The 25,072-nt window shown below is 41.4% G+C and overlaps 1 long non-coding RNA gene across 1 annotated transcript; it reads right to left on the bottom strand.

Moving 5' to 3' along the window:
• Positions 1-9,674: 9,674 nt before the first annotated feature.
• LOC109489295 lies at positions 9,675-24,611 on the bottom strand. Its single transcript, XR_002142242.2, has 3 exons — positions 24,199-24,611; positions 14,750-14,863; positions 9,675-10,021 (listed from the first exon to the last, which is right to left on the bottom strand). It is a non-coding gene; the product is annotated as an uncharacterized LOC109489295 (long non-coding RNA).
• Positions 24,612-25,072: the final 461 nt, after the last annotated feature.

Genomic DNA, 25,072 nt, shown 5'->3' with positions numbered 1-25,072 from the left:
TCATATCTGCTTGACCGTAGGAACTGCTTCTGCTATCCTATCTCACTAACATGTTTTTGGGTAGAAATCACTGGAGACGAACATTATGCTAAGATTAAATGATGATAGTAATGGTAACGATACTGGTAAAATCGCTACCATTATCACTAATGAAGGTTTAAAAAACATCAAATGCTTTGTGAGTTTTCCCTCAGACCTAGCAAGCCCCCTGTGAGGTAGAGAGTCTCAATGCCCCCATTTTACAAATGAAGGAACCAAGAAGAAAAGCTAATTGTGTGTCAAAGTCACATAGCTGTGGTAGGTAGCCGAGCTGGGATTCAAACCCGGGCAGTCTGACCTTGACCTCTAGATGCTGCTTCACAGAAGCAGAGCTCCCCGCCTCCTGAAGGTTTGCACACTGAAGAAAATGTTCCCTCCATCGCTCGTCAAGCAAGCTGCCCTGAAATTCTTCAGTAAGTACCCTTTACCACAACATCGGGGAGAACCACCGGCTCCGTAAGAGACCCTGCGTTCGCACACAGATTTATTTGGGTGGTGACTTGCTAAAAAGGGACAATGGCGGCTGTGACTTCTTGCCACGCATGTTGAAAAGCATCACAGGGCGTGGGGAAGGAAGTTACAAGAAATTATTTGCTGATGTGAAAAGTCTGTAAACTTTGACTGGATTTCTTAGAAGAGGGACAAATAATTATCGTCTTGTGAAGAGGGACGAATCATTTCTGGCCCATTTTCACACACGGCTTAATTTTGTGTTCTTGGGATTTTGTCTGTTTAGCTCAGAACGTGATGAAAAATAGAATATCTTAATTTTTTATTTCTGGCTGAAACCGAACCTTTTAACTTCTCCGTGGATATAAATATGCACCCCCTCTTCTCCCCGCACCCCCCCACCCCACCCCACTTCTCAGACTCATTTCATTTCTGAGAATTAAAACGAGGTCTGGAGAAAGCTCTGTTCATTCTGAAGCTCCCATCTTCACCCCGGCACTCCCGGATCCTGACTGGGGCCTGGAAAAAGGCTGCAACTGCCCAAGAGAGGAAAACCCCTGTCAGGTCAGCCACGGGCCTAAATAAACAGTGAATCTCCGCACAGATTGCCCAGTGAAGCTGCAAATGCCCCTCAAGTCCCTTCAGCAGCTCGACACGTGAGCCCTCGGGGGGGCCTGTATTTCAGAGCTTTCTGTGGTGCTTTCCCTTCCCAGGCAGCCCCCCCTGCCCCGGCCCGCCCCGGGGCACTGACTCAGTGCTTATCACTCTTTACTAGAAGTTCCGGATGAAGCAATGCAGGGGAGAAATTCACTGTTTCTACTCCCTAAATCTGACCATGACTCATTATTCATCAAACACCAAATGGTTCCACATCCCCCTCCCGAGGAGGCACAGAGCCCGTTACATAAGCAGCAGTCTACAGCTGCTCTTGGGTAATTGAAAGTGAAGCCTTTCTGACTGGAAATCCTGCTGGGAGTGACATGACTCTTTCTTCACCCCACGATACCAATCTTTACGAGGGGAGAAGCCTCTCCGGGAGAGGGCCCCCAAAGCCTGGGTGTGCTGCAGGGTTTGTTTTTTGCACAGTAGGCCTGAGGTCTGGAATAGCTTGTATTTTCTGCCTTGTTAAAACACGGCCCTTCCACAGTGTTTCTGATCTTATCTCTTGAGGAGCTGGAGCCGAGCTCCGTGAGGCCGACTCTTGCCCCAGCGCGCTAAGCAGAGGAGGAAACATGGCATGGGCCTTCGGTGCCCAGGGACCCACCCAAGAAGGACCACCCAAGAATCATCGTCTTAGAGAGAGGGAGGATTCGCAAAGGCTGTTTTTGTATAATGAGCTCAGCACTGTGATCATAGAAAATAGAGCTGGATTGCAAAGCCCAGAGGAAAGGAGACCGTTGTTTATCTGGTTCAGGGAGAGAAGTGATTTTAAATTGCTCTTCGAAAGAAACAGAGGGGTTAGGCGAGATCATCTCTGGGCTCAGTAATCCCGTCTTCTTTCCTAGCCTGCCTTGCCAGGGAATTACTTTTGAGTAGTGGTAGGAAGCAAAACAAATTCTAAAAATCCATTTCTGGAATCTGCTTCACACAGGGAAGGCCTGCTTTATAAACACCACAGGAAGGACAAGCTGATGAGGAAAAGGCTATCTTTTTTAATGCCACCACTGGGGATTGGGGTGTGTGTATAGCCCTCCTTAACTGGGTCTCACTGTCTGTCTGGGCTCAGTTGGGAAGGGCTTGTAGGGGAGGAGGGGTGGGTGAGTGAGCATATCGGCCACTAGCTTGGCCATGCTGTGGTCCTTAAAAGGAACATTCTAGGAAACATCCCCAACATCACAGAGAAATTAGATACCGAGAAGACTGGCCTAAGGAGCTTGGGAAGTCCAGTAAATTTAGGACATTTGGGTAAGAAATGGAGATGGAATGATGTTGTTGAGTTATCTAAATGGTGACACGCCACCAAGAACTGGGAATTGCCTTGGGGTTCTCAGCCTTCCCAAGAGTCAGAGACATCGTATCATAGGTTGAATTGTGTCCCTTTCCAAAATTTGTATGTTGAAGTCCTAGCCTCTAGTATCACAGAATGTGACTATGCTTGGAGAGAGGGTCTTTAAAGAGAAAATTAAGTCAAATTGAGGTCATAAGTTGGGCCCTAATCCAATATGACTGGTCTCCTTACAATAAGAGGTGATTAGGACACAGACACATGCAGAAGAAAGACCACGTGAGACACAGGGGAAAAGATAGCCATCTGCAGGCCAAGGAGAGAGGCCTCAGAAGAAACCAACACCACTGACACCGTCATCTTGGACTTCCAGCCAACAGAACTGTGAGACAATACATCTCTCCTGTGTAAGCCATCCAGCCTGTGGTAGTTTGCTGTGGTAGCTCTAGCAGACTGCCACATGGTGACCCTGCAAATCCCCAAAATGTGGAGACCTTGGCTTTTCTGTGTAGCTCAAAGCCTGACCTTTCCTATGTAGTTCTCAGAAGATAAGCTAGGGCATGCAGAGAGAGAAGTCTCCCTTTCCCCATTATAACCCCTGAGTATGAATGGAGCTGTGGAGACCAGCTTCCTGGGCCCTTTGAGAAAAATACCAAGGCTCATAGCCCGGTGAGGAGAAGCATAAGAGTCTTCCAAGGCCCCGCTAAGGAAATACAGCTACGTGGGCTTTCTAGGCCAGGACATTTTAACCCGTGCTGTCTGAACAGACTGTGCTCAACCTACAGGAATTTTCCTGAGCTCCAGTTTACAACCCCATTTACCTGGAGCCTGGCCAAGCCTCCAAGAAGCCCCTGCTCAGTTTCTTAACTGCCAAAGGAGTGGTTTATCCAATGCCTCAAGTACATCAAGGGAAACTAATTTGAGGCTTTGACTGAGAGGGTCTCAGCAGACCCTTGAGGAAGGAATCCTGCCCCATACACAACACTAGATAGTTGGCTATTAGCTTTGGTAGAGTTGAGTTTTGTGTTCTCCATCCTGTGAGGCAGGTATGGACACCAGCATCAGCAGGGTAATACCCCTGGAGGATTCATGGCTGGATTCCCTCTCCCCTACCCCCACTGTATTAATTGCTTCAGTTTTATCCTTTCTAAATCTTCCGGAAATCTGACATTTTAACTGAATATTCTAGTTTTTGCCTTCTTTCTTTCTTTTTTCCTTTCTTTTGTAAAAGTCTATTTTAATTAAATGTTCTTTGGTTCCTGGCAAAGCTAACCTCAGCTGTTAACATCTCTGGTGTAGGCAGGTAAGTTTGAGTTCGTGCTGCCCTTCAAAGTTGCACCAGTTCCTTGTCCCTTCTAGAACACCTACATGAAGAAGAGGACAATAGGGCACTGTGAGCCAGCGTCTCAGGACAATTCCTCAGAGCCACTTCCCCTCACACGAATCTTCCCCGCATGGCTGTCAGGTATGGGTGGGGCCTGACGGAAGCTTTGTATCCTCATCATCTCATCTGAGACAAAATCTAGAGCTGCCTTAAGAAAAAGCCAGAGCACGAACAGCATTTTAGCTGTGCTGCAATTCGGAGATGAAGTGTATTTTAGAGAAAAAAATTAAACTCTAAACCCATAGGTAACCACTAAATCCTAACATAAATGCCTCATAAACTTGGAACTTCCAACACGGCCCTGAGAATGCCACTCTCTCCCACACACTGACGGCAGGCCTGGCCCTCCGCCAGGGAGTTCAGTTGCAAAGCTGGAAACTCCCTGACTTAAAACAATGTCTGGGTGTTTTCTGCTTTGTAGGACCTCTGAAGGAGAGTAAAATTTTAATAAATGTGTTGGTTAATTTGACTTCTCCTACTGTCTGTGTCTGTGTTTCACCTGCCTTTATTATCAGGCCCATTGTGAACGTTCCAGCCGCATAAGGTGGGCTGTAAATAACCCAGTGAAACAAATGAAGGGATTACTTCATGTTCCTCGTCCATTGAGGAGCAGTGTGCTTGTGTACTATAGAGGACAAGCCCCTCTCCAAAAAATAGGATATAGTCCTTGGTTTCCACAAGTTTATAGGTCAAGGAGTCCAGATAGAAGATTAATCATCCCACTAGGTATAAACATATATCTAAAACTCATCTCCTTTTTATTCTTCACCTTCTTCTTCTCTCCTTTCACTTTCCCTCCCCTTCATCCATCCCTTGCCCTCTTCCTCACCCTTTGTTGAGCCACAGGTAAGAGCACATAGCTCATCTTGTATTGCTTCTAAGGTCAAGGGCAAAAGGAAGTGACTCGGAGTTGTCTTTGAAGTAATCTTCCCTACCCAACCCAACTTCTCTTTTTCAAAGCTTTTAGGAATTAACTTGAACAAGGAAAGGAAGTGGACGCAGGAACACCTCATGAAAAAGTATTTGCTAGCAGGGAAGAATATCATGAATGCACAAGTGGTAAATCACAGAATTGAGAGATGAAGGATGGGTATGGGCACTTGTGAATTTACTCTCTTACCTTCAAAAGAAGGAACAGGAGACCCAGGAAGGTTGGAGACGTGTTCAAGGAGAGAAGGTAATCATCAAAGGGTCTAAGACTTGGGTTTTTCTATTTCTAAGTCAATTTTCCCTCCCTAGGTTAATTTCCTCTGAGATGCCAATCGAACATACCGGGGAGGCCATCCATGGGCCTAATACTATCTCATTTTTACCTTCACCTTCACCTGAAAGTTCTTTCCTCCTCCCCCATCACGTTCAGTGAAACTGCCCAGGGATGTCACTTTAAGCTGTTATCTGTCAATCAGGTCTCCATGTAAATGAGTGATGTGAAGATGGTGGAATGAGGCAACACTAAGTTAGGAGCCATGAATGCTGACCTGCCTCCAATGATTGGGTGGCCTTGAACAGTGCATTTAGCAGAGTAATCTAGACCAGCGTTGTCCAGTAGAATTATAATGTGAGCCATGAATGTGAGCCACCTGTATAATTTTGAATTTTCTAATGGTCACATTTAAAAAGGTAAAGTAAAACAGTTGGGATTCATTTTAATGATATATTTTATTGAAACTAGACTATCTAAGATATTATCATTTAAACCTGCCATCAATAAAAAATGTATTAGTGAGATAGTTCACATTCTTTTTTTTTTATACTAAGTCTTTTACAATTTTGTGTGTGTTGCACTTACAGCCCATTTCAGTTCAGACTAGCTATATCAAATGCTCCCTGCCCACCTGTGACTAGTGGCTACCATATTGCACAGGGCAGATTTAGATCCATTTTGTCATCTGTAAAATGAAAGGATAAGACTATCAAATTGTCTTTGCTTAGAGTGCTAGGAATTCTAAAGAGGTGCCTCAAGGAGTATGTGTGTCTGTGTGTGTGTGTTATGGATCTGGAAGGGGTAGAGATGACCAGCTTTGGATCATCTACTTTCTACTTCAGGCCAAATACTTCCAGAGTTAACTGAAAGTATTTAAATATTGGACTTTGGTGTGAGATTCTGTTGGGAGAAGAGTATCCATGGCTAAATAAAGACGCTAAAAACCCTTGCACAGCGTGACCTGTAAGTTGCACCAAGAGACCTGGCCCAGCTACTGGAGTTATGGAAAGAAGAGTAAACAGTCACCTGCCAAGAAATAAAGGGCCAGGTGACAAGCATGGGAGTGGCCCCGTGCTACAGCTGGTTGCACAAGACATATGGCCCCATGGCTGCGGCCTATAAATCAGGAATAGACTTGACTCCTTTCCACCTGGTCAAGTTAATGGTTAACCAACCCAGGTATCAGCTGGGACTTTGTCTGGTGGGGCTGTTCTGGAGACCTAATCTTTTCCATCAGCCAGAGTGTCTGGAATCTAGGCTGATTGATACACAGAGGTCACAGAAGGACAGGCTTTCTGCAGAACACAGAACTTGGGCTCTCTTGCTCCCTAAGCATCCTACCTTGTGAACACTCTGCCCATGGGGGCTCCACGTGTGACTCCAAGAATTATTCCTGCTCTCATCATTTTCAACTGTAACACTGAAGAAAATACACACCAACAGCAAAACAGCTGCAAGAATCAAACAGCTATATCAGCAAAGGATGCAGTGTTGGAGGATATCATTAAATCCAGCTTCAAGCCTGGCAGCCAGCACACCCACTCACTTCCCAGACCCAAGCCAGTATGAAAAGGAGCTCATGGCTGGTGTGCTCTGAAACCCAACTGCTTGGGAAATTCTCACATTTTTGTTAGATTATTATCCTTCGTTAGGCCCGCTGAGTTCAGTCACACACATGGTCCTCACCCTTCTGGAACTTCTTAAATATTATGGTAAAATGAAGATGTCCTCCTCATCTGTTGGCTAAGAATTCCTAGAGTCTTAGGCAAGCTAGAAATGAGCAAAATGTATAGCAGTCCCTGACACGTTTACATTACCAAGGAGATAATTAAAAACATAGCCTGGAGAGGCTATGTCCTCAAAAAATTAAAAATAGAACTACCATATGATCTAGGAATTCTACTTCTGGGTATTCATGTAAGGGAAATGAAAACTCTAACTCGAAAAGATATATGCACTCCCATGTTGACTGCAGCATTATTTACGATAACCAGGACATGGAACAACCTAAGTGTCCATCAACAGATGAATGAATTAAAAAAAAAAAAAGTGGTATAAATATACACAATGTAATACTATTCAGCCATAAAAAAGAAATCCTGCCATTTGTGACAAGGATAGACCTTATGGCTTTATGCTAAGTGAAATATGTCAGACGGAGAAAGACAAATACTGTATGATATTCATTATATGCAGAATTTCAAAACAAAGCGAAAAAAAAGAAAAAAGAAAAAACTTTGAACCCATAGATACAGGCAACAGCTTGGTGGTTGCCTGAGATGGGAGTTGGGGGTGGGTGAAATAGGTGAATGTGATCAAAATGTATGAATTTCCAATTTTAAAATAAATAAGCCCTGGAAATGTAATGTACAGCATTAGCATTACTGTGTTATATATTTGAAAGTTGCTAAAAGAGTACATCCTAAAAGTCCCCAACAGAAGAGCAAAATTTTTGTCATTATCTGTGGTGATGGATGTTAATGAGATTTATTGTGATGATCATTTCACAATATATGCATATATCAAATCATTATGTTGTACATCTGAACTGACGTGGTGTTATATGTCAGCGATATCTCAATTTTCATAAGTGTGAGGTCTAGTCTTACATCCAGCCCTAAAAACAAAACAAACAAAACTAGAAATAAAGATGTTTCTAAGAAAAGAAGAAAACATAGCCTGTACGTTCTCCACTCTTCTCTAATTCTCCAACACTCTTCCAACTCTTCTCCATTTACTTCCCTCTGTTTCATGGCATTCAGATCTTTGGGTTGAGAATAAACAGAAATCCTTTGAGAGAGCTCTGGCTGTTTCTCCAGGTACAAGAGAAGATACCGCCTAAGTGTCTAGCAACATACAAATAATAATGACTCTTTCAATGAGCCAGACAAAGTGCTACATATTTACTATGGCACATTTCTTCATTTAATTTTACAACACCCTTCATCCATACCCCATGATTTATGGAAGAATAGATTGTCTTAGTGAGGAGCAGACACCCTCCCCCCAGGATCACAAAGTTGGGGTGTGATAGAACTGGGATTCTAACTCAAGTTTAAGGGCCCATGTACCTTATGTATAGCATTCTCTTGCCACCATATGGGTGGTCCAAAGCATCTTATAAAAAGAAAATTCTACAGAAATTCATTGGCCATAATAGTAGAGGAGAGAACAAGTAAGTATGTTCTTGCTCAGTAGTTATTAATTTGAAAGGGGATATTCATTAAACAACAACATATATTTAGATTTGATAGACACAGAGAAGGCCCCCATAATTGTAACATATTATTGGTCTAGAACAACTCCTTATCTCCTATAAGAAGCCCCTTTCCTCCTTTCTAAGAATGAGTGTCTTTCCTCACCCCACCTCTTTGACTCCTGCCAAGGGCCTGGACTTGTGTCTTACTTCTATAGGGAAAAAATTGGACAAGTGGTTTGATAAATTATTTTCCTAATATGGATTTAATTATACTAAATTTTGCAAAACTTTTCAAATGAATTACACTCAGTTCTACATTTAACCACTTACTTTTCTTGAAAAAAAAAATGAAGTGAAATTTAGATTTCCCGGGAAAAATGGAGTACAAGCATCATGACCTGAGAAATCTCACTCAACCATCTGACAACTCAGACATCTTCTGATACAAATGCATTATCCAAGAAAAGCAGCTGAAAAGAACTGGGGCTTCTAAGTATTTGCCCCATTTTTTTCTTTTTAAATATTTATTTATTTATTTAGAGAGCACAAGCAAGACAGGCAAAGGGAGAGAAAGAGAGAGAGAGAATCTCAAGCAGACTCCACACTGAGTGGGGAGCCCCATGCAGGCCTGGGGCTTGATCCCACAACCCTGAGACCATGACCTGAGCTGAAACCAAGAATTGGATGCTCAACCAACTGCGCCACCCAGGCGCCCCAGTATTTGCATTTTAATAGCGGCCTCTCGAAGACCAAACTTTTCAAAACCCAAATAATGAAACTGTGATGATAGAAGAAACTGTAGGTGGGCTGTTGTGGCTAATAATCCTCATTTCCCTAGAAATCCTCAAAACTCCAATACTTCTGGGCTTCTTTTTTGGCACATGACCTTTTTCCCACATGACTGCAAAACACAGAAGCTATCAGAAAAGAACTTCCACAGAGGTCAACCACATCTCCCACATAACTGTCGATCCCCACACATCCTGCCTCTTCTCCATTTGCTGAGGATGAACTATCTGTGCTTCTATGTCCAAGCCCCATCCTTTGTCATCTTCTCTCATCAGCTCGTTAACATCACTTCATCTCCTCTTTCCTATAGCAACATTTTTTTCCTTTTCTACTGGACTATTTCCCCCAGCATACAAATATGCGATTTCTCCCATATTTAAAACAAAGCAAAACAAATAAAACAAAAGTCCCATCTTGACCCCACACTTTTCCACGACAGCTGCCGTATTTCCATATTACTCTTTAGAGGAAACACCATGGAGTAGTTCTCTTTATTTACCATCTCTTATTCTCCTCCTCCAGCTTTCTCTTGAACCCACTGCATTCAAACTTTCATTTCTACCACTAATGAAACAACTCTTTTCAAAGTAACCAATGAATAAATTCTCAGTTCTTTCTTACTTGACCCATCTGCAGCATTTAACCCAGCTGCTTGCTCCCTCCTCCTTCACTTGGCTTCCAGGATGCCAAACTCTTTGGTCATTCTTCTGTCTTCTTTGATAGTTCGTCTTTGCATCCTCATACTTAAATACTGGATGGCCCCCAGCCTAGTCCTTCGTCCTATATATACACTCCCTTAGAGATCTCCTCCAATTTCATGGTTTTAAACTATCTTTACACAGATGTCCCCTCTCCTTAACCCCAGACTTGTGTGACCAAGTACCTGCTTGACAGCACACAGTTGTTTCAGTCCTGTCAACCTTAACCTATCAGCTTGAACCTGCTCTTCACACGGTCTTCCCTCTCTCAGTAGATGACAGCTCCATCCTTCCAGCGTCTCACAGCAAGAACCTTGAAGGCAGGAAGTGAGAACAAAAATAGTAGCTATCTCATAGGGCTATTGCAAAGAGTAAATGAGTCAATATTTGTCAAGATCTTGGAACAGTCCCTGGCATATAATTAGTACTACATAAACTTTTGTTAAATGAGTAAAATTAATATTCATCTTTGGCTCTTCTCATTCTCTCACACCTTGTATCTCATCATCAGCTAATCTTTTTGGCTCTTCCTTAGAAATACATACAAAATATGGTCACTTCTCATCTCCTCCATTGCTAACCCTGATCTAAGCCATTATTACCTCTTGCCTGGATTATTATAATAGCATCCTAACTGGTCTCCCAGGTTCTGCCTCTGCCCTACTATAATCAATCTCAACACAGAGGCTAAAGTAATCCCTTTACAACAGAAGTCAGGTTGTGTCACTTCTTTGCTCAACATCCTTCAGAAGCTTCTATTTCACTCCGAGTAAAGTCAAAAGGCCTTAAAATGCCCTGCAAGTCCCTTCATGCTCTACAAGCCAGATCACGTCTACTTCTCCAAGCTTATCTCTATCACATACCCCTGTCCACGCTGTGCTACACCCACATACTTGCCCTTCTTGCTCTTACATTAATATACCAAGAATGCTCCTGCCTATAACCATTTATATATTATATTTTCTCTCCTCCTTCATTGCTTTCTCCCAGGTTAGCTTCGTGATTCCCTCCCTCATTTCCTTCAGATGCATGAAATGTCATCTTGTTAGAAAAGCTTTGGCCGTCCATTCCACATACAATGGTGCCATCTTCACCATTCCTCCATCCCCCTTTCCTGCTTTTCAGGGCTCTGCAAAGTCCTTACATACTAAACATCAGAAACTATTTGTTGATTCACTTTCTTCCTCGACTATAATGTAGGCACCGTGAGGGAGGAACTTTGTTGTGTATCCTACTGTACTTCAGTAACTAGAAGAGTGTTTGGCATAGAGCAGACGCTCAGTAAATGCTGGTTAAAGAATTAATGAGTAAAGCCCTAAATTAGCCCAAGGAACCCACATTTTGGAAAAATTCTGAAACATGAGATCCTTTATATTCAACTTTTGCTGAGGAAAAGAAAAAGATTAATTCTATGAATGTGAGTTAAAGTTGTCCAATTATACCTGGTAAAGGGCCTCTGGCTTGTGACTACTCAAGTGAGAAATGGCTTGTTTACATAATGAGTCTCCCTCTTTCAAATCACCCTGACATCTGTCCTTGTAGGAACAAAGCTGCAAGTGCCCAAAGTACCACCTAGTGGATGAAGGGCACAGCATGAGCAAAGACACAGACATGAAAATGTTGGTCTAAAAGCTGCTTTGATGGAAACAGAGTAGATAAAAGAGAATAAATTGTGGCAAGAACATGCAGCAACTTGAATGCCAGGCTATAGATTACACAGTCCATGGAACATGGTTAATTCTTTAAAGCTCAACTGAATAAATTACTAAAAATTGACTGAGTAATCTTGATGAGTTGTGTTCGAAAGAGAACATAATAAAGATACTCTTCTTGTCTATAGTGACTTCTATTGAAAGAAACACCTTAGACATTTTCAATTTTCTGTAACAGCTATACTGAGGTATAATTTATATATAATAAAATTTACCTACTGTTGGGGCACCCGGCTGGCTCAGTCAGAGGAGCATGTGACTCTTGATCTCAGGGTCATGAGTTCGGGCCCCATGCTGGGTGTAGAGAGTACTTAAATAAATAAACTTTAAAACAGATTTACTTATTGTAAATTTATTAACCTCTAATTAAATGATTGTAGTAAGTTTAGAGACATAAGCAAACATCACCACAGATTGAAGAAGTCCTCTGTGTTCTTAGTTTGTTGAGTTTTTAATCATGAATGGATGTTATGTTTTGTCAAATGCTTTTTCTGTATCTGTTGACAAAATCAAGAGCTGTTTGTCCTTTATATTTTAGGTTTATCTTCAGGTCTTAAACCAACTTTGCATTCTTAGAATAAATCCTACTTTATCTTAATTTTATATATTGCTGGATTCAATTTGCTAAAATAGTGTTAATGATCATTGCATTTGTGTTCATGAAAGTTATTATTGGTCTGTAGTTTTCTTTTGATGCCTTTGTATGACTCTGGTAAGAGGGTGATACTAGTAATACTCATAAAATGAACTGGGGAGTATTCCCTTCTTTACTTTCTATAAGATTTTGTGAAGACTGCTATTATTCTGTACATTTTAGCCAAAATTCACCAGTAAACTGTCTGGGCCTAGGCTTGTCTGTGTGGGAATATTTTTCATTACTAATATCATTTCTTTACTTGTTATAGATCTATTCCAATTTTCTATTTCTTCCTGAGTCAATTTTGGTAATTTGTGACTTTCTAGGAATTTGTTTATCTCATCTAAGTTGTCTAAGTTACTGTCATACAGTTATTCATAATATTCCCTTATAATCCTTCTTAGTTTCTGGAGGGTTAGCAGTCATAGCTTCCATTTCTTTCCTGATTCCATTCCTGATTCTTCTCTTTTTTTCTCCTGGTCAGTCTATATAAAAGTTTGTGAGTTTTCTTGATCATCAAAAAAAAAAAAAAAAAAAAAAAAAAAAAAAAAAAGAAAAAAGAAAAAAGAATGGTTCCATTGATTCTCTCTACTGTTCTTGTTTTTTTTTTATTTCATGGACTTCTGCTCTAATATTTATTATTTACTTTTGTCTATTTATTTGGGGTTTGCTTGCTTTTCTTATCCTAATTTCTTACAATGAAAGCTTAAGTTATTGATTTGAAACCTTTCTTCTTTTCTAACACAGGTATTTAAAACTCAATTTCCCTTTAAGCACTACTCCAGCTGCATCTCTTAAATTTTGGTATGTTATACTTTAGTTTCATTCAGTGAAAATATTTTCTAATTTTCATTGTGATTTCTTCTTTGAACCATGGATTATTTAGAATTGCATTTTTAAATTTCCCAATACTTGGGAATTTTCCAGATTTCTTTCTATTGTTGATTTCTAGTTCTGTTGTGATTGGAAAGCATACTTTGTAAGAACTGACTCCTTTCAAATGTATTATATTGTCCTGACTCTGAGCTGTTGCCTCAATTTCCTTGCAAGTCAAATAGAGTTAACAATATCTATCAGATTGTTATAACAATTAATAAGTACAATGGAGAATCTCCAGCACATTGCTAGACATGTAGCAGGAACTCAATAAACAGTAAGCCCCTTTCCATTTTCCCTTCTCTTCATGTTATGGGAGTGGGTACAGAGTTGGCTTTGAAAAGAATTCTAAAAAGAGCAACTGCTTGTATTACTTTTGTTTCTAGTAAATACTGTTATACTCAATAGGAAAGTGGAACAAAGGGCATTAGGCAAGCTGATCGCTGGGAGCGTGGCTTTATTTTTCATCACTACAAGCTGCTGGAGAATAAATAGTATACTCCTTTATTAGTTTCTGTATAGTTTCTGCACACTGTATCTCTCAACAAATATGAAATCAATCTCCCAAACTTTCTTGGGCAACTCGTAAGTTATCTCAGTCTTGCTAGAGGTATCTCTCTTTAGGTGGTAAAACTAGAAGAACAAAGTGGGGAAGTGTTTACCATATAAATTACGAAAATTGAAAATTCAAATTAAATACCTGTTAGCCTTACAGTGGAAGGAAGTGTTTCTGAAGGAGGAGAAGTTGAGGGGAAAGGAGAGTGAGGGCTTTTGAATGCTGGCAATGCATTTTAAAAAATATGTGTTTGTTATCTGTGCAACACTTTTCTGTTAATGATTAAACTGGACATTTACATTTTTGGTGCTTTTTATTCTGTGTTTCATATTCCAGAATTTGAAAGTTAAAAATAAATATTTTTTTTCAAATGAGTCAAATGCTAAGGGGGTGATTAGTTGCAGTTCTTGACTAGTGATGATTATAGTTCCCATTTAGTAAGAGCTTACCGTGTAACGGGTATCACACGTGGAGCTTTACATTCATTATGTTATTGAATCTGCCATGTACAGAATTATCAGCCATGTACTACTATCATCATTCCAAAGACGAGGACACGGGGGATCTGAAAAGTTCCTTTGCCTAAACTCCCACAAAGAGGAAGTGGTATAGGTAGGATTAGGTTTCAGGAGTGTCTGACTTCAAAGCTGGCCCTCTGCCTCCTGGGACTGCTACCAATTTGTGATTATCACACTGACAGAATTTTCCAGGAAAATGCACTTTATGTACTACTTTTGGTTTATTTTTACTGACAAAAAGAAAAAAAGTGTTCAAGTATTTACCATAAAATCCCAGGTTGACTGCTATTTCACAGTTTTAAGACATAGTCCAAATTGAAGCTGAGAAATACCCCTGAAGAGATAAGCGATCTTAACAATTTTTTGACTTGTTAAAAACCCTCATTTTGAGGTCTTATGAACAAAAGTTTTTATCAAGAAGACAAAATAAACAATAAGAAGGTTATTGTCCAATACAAAGTAAACAAAACACGACAAATTTTTGAGAAACTGTTGACGTATATATAAGAAAAAACAGTATCCATTTGACCTTGATGCTAGGAACATTCTCCTTCAAATAGTCCAGAAGTTATGACACCGGACCTGCAGAGAAGCATACTTCATACTAACACACAATTTGGCGCTGCTGTGAAAAATACTTAGTCCTATTTATGTAAATGTAATTTGTTGGCTTTCAATTTTTAGAACAAATGTATTCAAATCACAAAAATATAAGCATAGTAATGAAAATAGCAATACTTACTGAACACGGATGATGATGGTGATGACGGCGACGTGCTGGTCACTCTTGTAAGCACTTTACATGCACTGACTCATTCATTTCTCACAATAACACTGCAACGCAGGGTGTACTTTTCTGTTTTGATAATACAGATAAGGCAACAGCTACAGAAAGATGACTTTGCTTACCCAAATTTAATATGCTTATATTGATTGGGGCACCTGGGTGGCTCAGTTGGTTAAATGTCCTAGTCTTGGTTGCAGCTCAGGTCATGATCTCAGGGTCCTGAGATGAAGCCCTGCATTAGGCTCTGAGCTCAGCGGGGAGTCTGCTTGAGATTCTCTCCCTCTGCCCCTCCCCCCACTCACTCTCTCTCATGCTCAGTCCTTTTCTCTCTAAAATAAATAAATCTTTTAAAAAATATATGCCTGTGTTAAGTAGAACTAGGTTCAAATGCATCCAATCTGCTACAGACCCTCTTCTCATGCTACAACACGATTACTATTATAGAACAGAATATAAACATTATTAACCTTGAAAATGTGGAAGTAAGTGCATGGTTGATAGAAACTGGGATCCGAGAAACAGAGAAGTGTTATTAAGGAAATCGTAAGGGTGAATATATCCTCATCTTGCTGGGTTAGTATAGTATATTAGTTTGCCACTGCTATATTACCACAGAGTTAGCAACTGAAAACAATACCCATTTATTACCTCATACTTTTTGTAGGTCAGAAGTCTTGGCATGAATTAGCTGGGTTTTCTGCTCGGAGTCTCAACAGGCTGATATCAAGAAGTCAGTCTGTGACCTGATTTTAGCCTGGGGTCCTCTGCCCTCTCACAGCTATTTTTACTTCCTTTAAGATGTCAGTGAGTATTAATTCAGACTAGCTTTTTGTGTTAGTTTCTATGGCTGCAGTGACAAATTACCAGAAGTGGAGTGGCTTAAAACAACAGAGATTTAATCTCTCACAGTTCGGGAGTCTGGAAGTCTGAAATCTGTTTCACCACACCAAAACCAAGGTGTCAGCGGGACCGCATTCCTCCAGCGGCTCTAGGGAAGAACTATTGCTTGCCTCTTCCAGCTCTACTGGCTGTTGGCATTCGTTGGCTTGTGGCCCCACCATACCATTCTCTGCCTCAGGGGTCACACTGCTTTCTCATCTTCTGTGTCAAGTATCCCTCTGCCTCTTTCTTATGAGAATGTATGTGATTATATTAGGGTCCACCCAGATAATCCAGGATAATCTCCTCATCTCAAAATTCTTGATTTAATCACATCTGCAAAATTCTTTTTTTTTCTTTTCTTTTCTTTTCTTTCTTTTTTTTTTTCTTTTTTTTTTTTTTTTTTTTTTTTCTTTTTTTTTTTTTTTTTTTTTTGCCATATAATACATTTACTGGGTCCAAGGGACTAGAACACTGGTATCTTTGGGGGGTCAATATTCAGTCTCCCATACTTTCATTCTTTAGATTTCTAATCATTGAGCTAACTTTCCAATGTCTATTCAAAAGAAGTAACTATCTCTGAGGTAAAAATAAAATGTTCAAATCTAATTTATTTAGGGCTCTGGAATCACTGTGAAATTAAACTATAGGACGGCAGAAGGTATCCACATTTTTCAGAGCTAGGTAGTTTGCTTAATTATAGTAGCTTCTCCTACTATTTTATGTCTACTTTCCCTACCTTAGTTAGTATTTGACCTCTGGTTTTTTACTCTTTTAAAATATTTTGTCTCCTATTATGTCTTTAAGTTGACAGGGGATAAATATGATGAACTGAATAAAAACATATCTACAAGTAAAATGTTTTCATTTATTCTTTGTTAATAGCTATTCTGCTCAAGTCCATCAATTTTCTTCAGACATTAACTTTGTTTTTTTTAAAAAGGTATTTGTTTGATTTTCGTACATATTTTGTGGGTACTCAGTCTCTGTTTACTTATAGTCTGAAGAATGCCTCTAATCACTAGGTGTTTAAAACTCCATCCTTTTACAAAAATAATATTATGTCATTTTAGCCACATTAGACATAATCACAGAATTTGTAATAAAAATCATGTCCCCTTTCTCATATTTTTCTCTCCCTTTCTAAAAATTCTTGAAAGAAAAGGAAGAAAGAAAGAGAAATTAAGCTACACAGAAAAAGGAATATTTGAAGGAGTTTCATAGGTCAACACCCCAAAACATTTATTTGTCCAAGCTTTTTCATTGACTGGATCTTCCAGGGTGGTGCCAATGTCCTGGAACAAAGAGAGACCACTGTGGTTAAACAAGTGGCTAAAACTGAAGGTTCTCGTCTGGATCTCAGAGGGAGACCTGGTACTCTGTGCAAATATGGATAAACTCCGCCACTTGTAAATTACTGGTCATTGGTTTCTTAAACCAAGCCGTGCCTTGTCTTAATGGATATGTAAGTTCTGGGGACTCAGTGAGAAAGATATCGTTTTCTCTTTCCTGTTGTACCTCTGTTTTAGTCAAAATATCTTAAGAGTTGGTTGACTTTGAAAGACGAATGTCCAGCGTGACTTGTGTGTGGATGATGTTGTCCCATTTTAGGTATTAATTTTATAAAACGGCTTCGAGAAAACACTTGCCTGATTTTCCAACCTAGCCCTTCCTTTTGCATTGCTGAGAAATCGTTTCATCCTTCTAAATATCAAATCTGAAGTGACATTCAATTATAAAAACATAAACTATTTTCATAACCTTAACTCAGTTTCTACCCTGACCACATGTCTTCCCTGTGTCTGTGCGTTATCTGTGCGTCTGTCATAGAAGCGAACGGGAAGTGGGATAAACATCATGTCACTTCACTGCTTACAAACACTCTGTCCGCTCCCAAACTCTTCCTGGGGCCGACGAGCCCCGCTGTGACCCGGCCGCAGCAGACCTCCTCTTCCTTATCTGGGAGCAGCCTGTTCCTCCAACACCGTGATCCAGCTCTTCTCTTTGTTCTCCTGATGGCCTAACTTGATCCCTGGGCGTTAATCCTTGCTCTTCCTTCTGCCTGGAATGCTTTTTTTCCCAGGTCATTGCATGGCTCACTCCTTTTATTACTGAAGTCCCAGATCACAGGGCGAGTCCCAAAAGAGGACTTCTCTTATCATCCCAGTATTACCCTGCCCCTTCACTCTCTTCCATAAAAGTATTCTCCAGAATACTCACCACTCTTGAAAGTGTTCTGTTTATTTGCTTGTTTTCATTGTCTGTTTCTCCCACATAATTGTAAGTTTTATGGATCTCCCTACATCCGGCTCCTGGAATGAGGACTATTACAAAGTAGGTATTCCATAAACATGCACTGGAGAACTGAATCTTTTACATTTCCTTCTCTTCTTGCTTTGTTTGTTTATTTTGTGACCAAGAGGTACAGGTGTTCTGGAGAAGCTCAGAGCATTCAAAGTAAGGCTCCAGGTATAATAGAAGGTACCTTAGGGCAGAAGATCAGGGAAGGGCTTGGAGTGCTAGGATCTTGAACACTCGGGGATCTGGAGGTGACTGTTAATACCTGTCCCTCCACCCACCACATTCCCATCCACCCACACCAGTCTCAGCTGGCCTAGCACAGCCAAGAAACATCTTTTTGGTCACCTCTTCTCCCGAAAGACACTTGCAATATGGAGTACATACATAATTGAATGATCTGGGTGCTATTGACCATTTCCAATAGATGTGCTTCAGGACAGCGTGAATACACAAGCTGGAAAGATGGCACCCGCTTCTACAGCCGCGGAACACACGCCCTGCCCTGTTCCTGCCTTGGAAGGGGCGGCTTTGCTGAGTCACTCTGGTAAGGCCAGGCAGAGGAGACAGCTGCAGGGACAGCCTCCTTTCTGGAGCCGTGTTTTCCTTGCCTCAGAGGAGGAGAGCTGAAATGGAAACTTCTAGCTAAATAGGACTGGAAGGTGGGGAGCAGGGACAGTGGTGGTCCTGGCTTTCTGCCCTCAGCTAAATTACTTTTATTATTGCTCAATTCGAGTTAGGTTAAAAGCAGACAGATTGCCTTTTTCCTCTTTTTTTCTTCTTCCAGTAGGTATCCAAAAGTCTAAAAATTGATATAATTTAAAGTTAATGAAAAGAAAGTTCAGCAGCTGCATCGGATTTCATGCCATTCTTTCCCTCTCCTCTGTCTGGCCTCCCCCAGCCCCTGCAGCCTTCTGTTTTGTGGCCAAGGGCACGGCGCAGAGCAGAGGAGCCTGTTCCGAGGCCGTGGCAGGCTTCCCTGTGGCTCACTCCACATTAGCTACTCGCTGCGCAGAAGGCAAGTGGGAGTCCGGTCCTTTCCTTAAGTTGAGTAGGTGAAGAATATTTCTAATTGTTCTGGCGGCACGACCGATGGTGGTGCTCATTCCTGTTTTGCGTAAATACTGCCTCCAAAGCCCCATGTTCTGAGCTGTGCGTTGCAATATTTGATTCCTCCCTCCAATGCAGTGGGGACAGGTAAGCTCTGATGGCTTTACCAGGAGGTTGCACAATTTACCGGATTCTCCCGTTATCGGGGTAGTGTGTGTTGGTGTTAGTGGTTGTACACAAGACATAGATTAAAAAATCGGAAGCAGTGGAAGGTTTTCCTGCAGCATGATTCCGTTAGCGCTGTCAGGCACTCCCGGGTTCTTCCCAGATTAAGATGGCCTTCAGGATTTATCGGTGTCAGGCTAATTAATCGTCATTAGACATTTTCTTTACATTCTTTCCCTACTTTTTCCTTATGGGCTGGTAATTTACGTGATACCTCCTGAATGGTTCACTGCAACCCTACGAAAGGCAAAAGGATTGACACAACGCTGGAGAGATGGGTGATCTGATGAAGAAGAGAAACGTCTCATTACTTGCACACTGAACCTTTTCATGCAGCTGGAAGGGCTGGCTCTGAAATCCTAGTACTGTTTAGAGTATGTTCTAGTGTGTATCTCTCCAGAAGACAGATCCAGCTTTGAAAATGACATCACCAAGGGCACAGGAAAGTGACTGGGAAGGATTCTCCAATGCTTACTGACCCCTGAAGCATTTGGAACAGAGTCTCTACGTAATCCCACATCTGGGACTGTCGTCCCCTGCCACAGATCTCAAGCTACAGTGAGAAAACTCAGTGCCTACTAATTTTAGCGAGACTGATTCCATCAGCCAGAGACCAGACTCTAATCTAAAGTCTTAAGTCTACTGGAGAGCTCTCCACAAAAGCAAATTCTGGAAACTGTTCTCTATTTTGAATGTATACGTTAATAGTTTAGGAAATTTACACATTAGTAATAGGAAAAAGGATTTTCCATTGTCAAGTCAAGCCATGACTGTGTTGTTTTCCTAAGTACCTGGTCAAACATAATCGAACAAGTTCCCTCCTCTTCTATCTTCGGCACAGATTTTCAGATCGGCTGGGAAACAGGGTTGATAATAGATAATGATAATAATAAGCATAGACTATGCCCTTAGAATGTTCCAGGCACTCTTTCCAGCATATTATAAGGTAGGTGGCTCTTATTCAACTCATTTTATGAATGAAGGAACTTAGGTATAGAGTAGTTAAGGAAGCTGACCAAGAGACTAGAGCTAGTAAATGGTAATAAGACCTAGACTTGGACCCCAGGCAATCTGACTGTTTCTACAGTCTGTTTTTAACCAGGGTAGACAGGAAGCTCCCTTGGGGATTCCAGTCACCAATGTCATATAATCACCACCATATGCAGGCTTTCAAAGAAAGAGGCTGCTTTGGCTGTCCCCTCAGTATTCCTACTCACACTTACAGCTACTCTTCTTCAAACTCTTGGGTCACCATGAATCACCTTTTCATTTCACTATTTCCATTTCTTCAAGGTCATTGAGGTTGAGAGAGGATGAGTAAGTTTTGTTTTATTTCATTTAATTTTTTTTTATTTTACTTCATTTTATTTTTAAAAAAAGCATAGAAGAAATGTCCTGGAGTACACTGGGAATAGGAATGTGGAGTTTTTGCCCTGTCCCTGACCTTGCCTAGCCTCCATTAGAATACTGAGCAGGGATTTTCAACTTGTTGAAATAAGAGTGTGTGTAAGTGCAGATCCCAATCAAACAGTAAAATATATTAATACATATGGCAAAGAATAAAGAAAAATAATCGGGAAGGAAATTTGTGCCAGTCTTGTGCCAAATCATTAAAAAGAAAAAAGAGAGAGAAATTGAGTCACATGACCTTGAGCAAGTCGCTTACTCTCATCTGGGCTTCAGTTTGTTCCTCTATAAAATGAGTGAGTTGGACAAGAAGGATTCCTTCCAGCTCTAATACGATGATTTTAAAATAATAAATAAATATTGAGGGAAAGATCTGGGAGCAAACTAAGAGATTTGTAAAACATGTTTTTCCCTTTTTTGTATTTTCCTTATTACATTAAATTTAATAAATAACTCTGACTGTAAATAACCAGATTCAAAGTTTAAGCTTAAGAGCAGAAAAATATTTCTCCCTTTTGCTTTATGTCAAGGGTCATGACTGCACTGGGAGAGAAATGCACAGAGGTTAAGTGTGGATGGGAGTATAATCTGGGGTTGGAAGAGAAATATTATCTCTAAAAAACATTTAAAAATCTGATAATTTCATTTAAAAATCCGCCTGAAGCCTAACTGCTCTTACAGAAGAGTACAGGAACCTTCAGTAAATCCTAAGCTTCCATACAAGCCTCGTGCCTGTCTTGGAGTCACTTTGATCTTCCAAGTCGTCTTCATCCAGAACTGCTTTAGTGTCATAGGAGGAATACAAAAAGCTGCAGGCAGATGTCTAAGGGCTCCTATGCTAATGTCTCTTTGGTCCCTTCCCGCTGGTGGTGGTGTTTCTTCCTCAGCATATAAGAAAAGCAGAGGAAGCGAATGAACTTGGGGCAGAAGCGGAGGTGGTTTGGGGTCAAGTACGGTGTGGGCCACGTCTCTTTTTTGATGTCAGAGTTCTACTACTGTCAAACCAATGGGCGTGGCTTGGAGTGTCTGCTTGTGGTCAGATGAGATCCTCTTACATTTCTCCTTAAGGCAAGAAAGTCACCTCTCCTCCAGCAGGATAGTTGCTCCTGTCTGTGTTTAATTTCTATTTTTAATTCATAGGCATGCTATGAATCCAAATCTCGTCTATCTTAGCTCTTCGGAGTACCCAAGATGTCAATTTATAGAACTCTGCATTTAGATTTGGACAGAGGAGGCTTGCATTTTGAGCCCACTTCAGGGACCAGCCCCAGGGGCCTCTGGCACGGGCAATGTGGCCTGCCGAGAACAACTGTGGACAAGTCCTCTACAGGTTTTCTCTCTTGGATTCCAGTACTGACCTTGGCTATTTGGACATGGATCCATAAAATTCAAGGATCCCAATTTGCTCTGAACCATTCTGTTTTCACGCAGAGGTCCCTACCAGGATTTTACCAAAATCCTACCCCTACACGGAGCCTGAGTTCCTGGTGCTGGGCAGGAATTCTGCTGGTGGAACGAAGAAATGACTCTGCCAGCTAGGTTTAAAGCCATATATATCTGTGCAAACACTTAATTCATAAACCTGCCAGCATCTCCAAAGCAGAAATGGTGGGTTTGTCCTCCCCAATGTCCCTGGCCCACTACTCAAAGCTCTTTGTTACTTTCTTACTCCCTTAAAGGCTACATGAGGTATTCATTATAACCTATAGTCCCCTGTATCTATGGGACTAGGGAAGAGGCCCACAGGATGGCTTGGGGCCCTAAAAATCCCATTCTGGCCCCCATGTCACTCCCCCACATCAGTGAGACTCGGGGCTCCCAATGCCAGGGCTTTGAAGCCCTGCTCCAGTTTGCCCACTGAGTAGAGATCATGGCTGAGGAACAAATACAAAAAGATTATCTACATTATACTTTTTGTGCTTACAAGAGGCAGGGGGATTACTGTTCTGTACTTAGGCTCCAGAATATAGAGACTATTAATTTGTGTGTTTCTTCAAAGTGCTTTGCTCTAGAAATTTTAGAGGTTACCAGTTTTCCTGGTTTCCTAATGTGCCCCTGAATTTCAATTTGATGACAGTTTATACTCAACATCAAACACTTACATAGCATTAATCATAGGCACCATTTCTAAATCTATTAGAGATAATCATCCATTCATTCACTCTTCACACATACCCTATGATTATCCTTCAGACAAAGAAACTGAGGCAAAGAGGTACAAAGAGAGTTGGTGGTTTGCTCAAGGCCACGTGTCCCCAAGATTCAAATGTGGTTCCAAAACCATACTCTTAATGGCCATAATATATGGACTCTCAAACATATATCAACACTGAATTCAAAGGGTCCTTAAAATATCGTTCCGAGATTTCCCAAGCCCAGTTAAAGAGGATCATGGTTTTGCATATTATTTTCATGTATGTGCTTAAAATATGTAGTCTATAATTAAAGAATTTTTCAATTTAATTTGTATTTTTTTAAAGATTTAATTTATTTATTTGACACAGAGAGAGAGAGGGGTGGGGAGAGGGAGAGAGCAAGCACAAGCAGGGAGAGCAGCAGGAAGGAGAGAAGCAGCCTCCCCACTGAGCAAGGAGCCTGATGTGGGACTCAATCCCAGAACCCTGAGCTCATGACCCAAGCTGAAGGCAGCCACTTAACCTACTGAGCCACCCAGGTGCCCCTTAATTTGCATTTTTATTGCCAACTTGAAGTGATAATTTATTGATATTTCTACTTTTTATGGCTGGGCCCTTAGCATCCCTATTTTTGATTCTGTCTCCAAAATTCCTAAGCCAGAAGTATTTTTAGACATAGAAGAGGCCAGGGACATGTAAGAAAGGACAGCAACACAATTAGAAGTCTGTTGGTTTGGTAAATTCCCATGAATTCCAGTTGGAAAAACTGTTTTTCCTACAACTTTTAGGTAGGGTTTGAAAGAAACCATTCTAGGAAAAGAGTTGTGTACTATTTTATTAATTACCCTAAGATAAAATTATTTAATGTTCTATAGAGATAGGGATTCTACAAGTTCCGTTGGTAATCTTCCATACTTTACACATTCATGGTTAGGAATTTCCTCCTAATGTCTATTCTAAATCCTTCCTACGTAGCAAGTTAGCATTTAAAAATTTTTTTTATTATTATTAATTTATTATTACTTTTTTTTTTTTTTTAGAGACGGGGAGAGAGACTCTTAAGCAGGCTCCACACCCAGCAGGGAACCCGACACATGCTTGATCTCAACACCCTGAGACCATGACCTGCACGGAAATCAACAGACCCGCTTAAGGAACTGAGTGCCCCCCCTTTCCCGCACCCCAGCACGTCAGCATTTAAAAGGAAAACGGATTTGTAAAGACACTTGCGTGAGCTGTTAGGCACTCACTGCCTTCTGAGCTGTTCCTGTAGTATAAAGAGTTCCCACCCATTTTTCAATGCAGATTGTACTCAAATAAAATGGCAACTACCCAATTTTTTCACTTGAGGTCGACCTGAACTCCACCTCGTCTCCCAGAAATAGGAAACCAAAGAAGATTTATTCTTACTATTTCAAAGCTGGTATGGTTTCCAAATTACGTGCCTTCAATTTCTGCCCTGTCATGGCGGCGAGCAGCTTCTGCGAGAAGCTTGGGCTTCAGAGATCCTCGCGGAAGCGGCTCTTGGGAAGGCGGAAGGGAAGCGCCCTTGCACTCGCGGCTTTTTCCGACTCAGTGCGCGGAACAGGCGGAGACCCGAGCCCCCGAGCCGCAGAGCTCAGCGCAGCAGCATTTCGCACATGCTCAGTTTGGCTGCTGCCGTCCAGAGAGCCAGGCGTGGAACCTGGTGGCTCGGTACGTGATCCTGAGGTGTTAAAGGAGGTGGCCGGGGCGCCGTGGCCAGGGGAGCCAGCCCCTCACCTTTTCCCTCCATGCGTCCTAGGTATGCTTCCCAAAGGCCGTTGGAGATGGCTGCGCTTCAAGTTCAGTGGCCCTTTCTGAGCGCGCGGCGAAGGCTCACCTGTCACGGAGCAGGGAAAGAAACGTGCCTGCACCTGAAACTCATCACGTCGCTGGTCCCAGATGAGAAAATGTCTGCCGCAGAAAGAAAGAAGGCAGAGTCTTTAGGGATCCTTGATGGACTCTGAGAGCCACGGGGAAGAGAGCGGACTGGAGGAGGCTGGCCCCCATCTCTCTCCAGCTCCTCTCCCCAGGGCTGCTCTGGCAGCCAAACCAGATGGAAATGTCACCTAACGCAGTGTTTTATTCATCCTGGTCTACACCCCTGCCTTAGACAGTGAGAACTCCTTGGCAACACCAGGCAGACAGAGTTTCTTTTCATTTTTAATTGAATCCTAAGAGGTATATTTTTTTTCTAGAGGTGCCAGCTTAAAGTAATTACTAGAATTCCCAACTGGGCTAATCAGAGATTCATAGAAAATAA

The sequence above is a fragment of the Ailuropoda melanoleuca genome, chromosome 16 (assembly GCF_002007445.2).
Source record: "Ailuropoda melanoleuca isolate Jingjing chromosome 16, ASM200744v2, whole genome shotgun sequence".
NCBI classification, from domain to species: domain Eukaryota; kingdom Metazoa; phylum Chordata; class Mammalia; order Carnivora; family Ursidae; genus Ailuropoda; species Ailuropoda melanoleuca.
Note: the sequence above shows the minus strand (reverse complement) of the source record. Positions and strands in the feature narration are given on the sequence as shown.